Here is a 2,500-nt window from a genome sequence, read left to right on the forward strand (position 1 = left end):
TCAATTAGCATCTGCCTTGTATTTATAAGACAAACAAGAATATTGTTGCTGAATGCAGCTTGTGTGTGCTTTGTGCTCCTTTGCCCTGTTCAAATGATGAAAGGAAATAAAGTTTGTATTTTATCCAACTACCTGTGCTAAAAAGTGATGGGAACAGTGTTTATAATTTCTTCTACTTTTTCAGTGACACAAAGTTCAAGCTGCTTATCTAATTGGTGAAAATGCAATGTCTGTTTATCAGACTCATTTTGACTATATATGTTGTAGCAAGAGATTGTTTCTCGCTTACGGCCATACCAGCCTGGGTACGCCCGATCTCGTCTGATCTCGGAAGCTAAGCAGGGTCGGGCCTGGTTAGTACTTGGATGGAGACCGCCTGGGAATACCAGGTGCTGTAAGCATTTTGTCCACGAGGGGGTGCTCTTGCACTATTTCATTAGCAACACTGCCTTGTATTAAGCATTTAATGATGAATTGACTAAATATCTGTTTTATCAGACTCACTTTGACTATATATGTTGTAGCAAGAGATTGTTTCTCGCTTACGGCCATACCAGCCTGGGTACGCCCGATCTCGTCTGATCTCGGAAGCTAAGCAGGGTCGGGCCTGGTTAGTACTTGGATGGGAGACCGCCTGGGAATACCAGGTGCTGTAAGCATTTTGTCCACGAGGGTGTGCCCCTGCACTATTTCATCAGCAACACTGCCTTGTAGTAAGCATTTAATGATGAATTGACTAAATGCAGCTTCCTGCCTTTTTAATAGGATCAAATTTCCTTGTGTTTTCAATTAGCATCTGCCTTGTATTTATAAGACAAACAAGAATATTGTTGCTGAATGCAGCTTGTGTGTGCTTTGTGCTCCTTTGCCCTGTTCAAATGATGAAAGGAAATAAAGTTTGTATTTTATCCAACTACCTGTGCTAAAAAGTGATGGGAACAGTGTTTGTAATTTCTTCTACTTTTTCAGTGACACAAAGTTCAAGCTGCTTATCTAATTGGTGAAAATGCAATGTCTGTTTATCACACTCACTTTGACTATATATGTTGTAGCAAGAGATTGTTTCTCGCTTACGGCCATACCAGCCTGGGTACGCCCGATCTCGTCTGATCTCGGAAGCGAAGCAGGGTCGGGCCTTGTTAGTACTTGGATGGGAGACCGCCTGGGAATACCAGGTGCTGTAAGCATTTTGTCCACGAGGGGGTGCTCTTGCACTATTTCATTAGCAACACTGCCTTGTATTAAGCATTTAATGATGAATTGACTAAATATCTGTTTTATCAGACTCACTTTGACTATATATGTTGTAGCAAGAGATTGTTTCTCGCTTACGGCCATACCAGCCTGGGTACGCCCGATCTCGTCTGATCTCGGAAGCTAAGCAGGGTCGGGCCTGGTTAGTACTTGGATGGGAGACCGCCTGGGAATACCAGGTGCTGTAAGCATTTTGTCCACGAGGGTGTGCCCCTGCACTATTTCATCAGCAACACTGCCTTGTAGTAAGCATTTAATGATGAATTGACTAAATGCAGCTTCCTGCCTTTTTAATAGGATCAAATTTCCTTGTGTTTTCAATTAGCATCTGCCTTGTATTTATAAGACAAACAAGAATATTGTTGCTGAATGCAGCTTGTGTGTGCTTTGTGCTCCTTTGCCCTGTTCAAATGATGAAAGGAAATAAAGTTTGTATTTTATCCAACTACCTGTGCTAAAAAGTGATGGGAACAGTGTTTGTAATTTCTTCTACTTTTTCAGTGACACAAAGTTCAAGCTGCTTATCTAATTGGTGAAAATGCAATGTCTGTTTATCACACTCACTTTGACTATATATGTTGTAGCAAGAGATTGTTTCTCGCTTACGGCCATACCAGCCTGGGTACGCCCGATCTCGTCTGATCTCGGAAGCGAAGCAGGGTCGGGCCTGGTTAGTACTTGGATGGGAGACCGCCTGGCAATACCAGGTGCTGTAAGCATTTTGTCCACGAGGGTGTGCCCCTGCACTATTTCATCAGCAACACTGCCTTGTAGTAAGCATTTAATGATGAATTGACTAAATGCAGCTTCCTGCCTTTTTAATAGGATCAAATTTCCTTGTGTTTTCAATTAGCATCTGCCTTGTATTTATAAGACAAACAAGAATATTGTTGCTGAATGCAGCTTGTGTGTGCTTTGTGCTCCTTTGCCCTGTTCAAATGATGAAAGGAAATAAAGTTTGTATTTTATCCAACTACCTGTGCTAAAAAGTGATGGGAACAGTGTTTATAATTTCTTCTACTTTTTCAGTGACACAAAGTTCAAGCTGCTTATCTAATTGGTGAAAATGCAATGTCTGTTTATCAGACTCATTTTGACTATATATGTTGTAGCAAGAGATTGTTTCTCGCTTACGGCCATACCAGCCTGGGTACGCCCGATCTCGTCTGATCTCGGAAGCTAAGCAGGGTCGGGCCTGGTTAGTACTTGGATGGAGACCGCCTGGGAATACCAGGTGCTGTAAGCA

General features: G+C 42.2%; 6 non-coding genes across 6 annotated transcripts; all 6 read left to right on the top strand.

The window, feature by feature from the left end:
- The first annotated feature begins 283 nt into the window (after positions 1–283).
- On the top strand, positions 284–401 carry LOC145869564 (5S ribosomal RNA). The gene has a single exon (XR_014385560.1). It is a non-coding gene; the product is annotated as a 5S ribosomal RNA (ribosomal RNA).
- Positions 402–540: 139 nt separating this feature from the next.
- On the top strand, positions 541–659 carry LOC145874437 (5S ribosomal RNA). The gene has a single exon (XR_014390073.1). It is a non-coding gene; the product is annotated as a 5S ribosomal RNA (ribosomal RNA).
- A 409-nt stretch (positions 660–1,068) lies between these two features.
- Positions 1,069–1,187, top strand: LOC145869721 (5S ribosomal RNA). The gene has a single exon (XR_014385717.1). It is a non-coding gene; the product is annotated as a 5S ribosomal RNA (ribosomal RNA).
- A 139-nt stretch (positions 1,188–1,326) lies between these two features.
- Positions 1,327–1,445, top strand: LOC145874438 (5S ribosomal RNA). The gene has a single exon (XR_014390074.1). It is a non-coding gene; the product is annotated as a 5S ribosomal RNA (ribosomal RNA).
- A 409-nt stretch (positions 1,446–1,854) lies between these two features.
- LOC145869910 (5S ribosomal RNA) lies at positions 1,855–1,973 on the top strand. The gene has a single exon (XR_014385906.1). It is a non-coding gene; the product is annotated as a 5S ribosomal RNA (ribosomal RNA).
- Positions 1,974–2,382: 409 nt separating this feature from the next.
- LOC145869565 (5S ribosomal RNA) lies at positions 2,383–2,500 on the top strand. Its single transcript, XR_014385561.1, has one exon. It is a non-coding gene; the product is annotated as a 5S ribosomal RNA (ribosomal RNA).

The sequence above is a fragment of the Salmo salar genome, unplaced genomic scaffold (genome assembly GCF_965601325.2).
Source record: "Salmo salar unplaced genomic scaffold, fSalSal1 ptg000293l, whole genome shotgun sequence".
In the NCBI taxonomy this organism is placed as follows: Eukaryota; Metazoa; Chordata; class Actinopteri; order Salmoniformes; family Salmonidae; genus Salmo; species Salmo salar.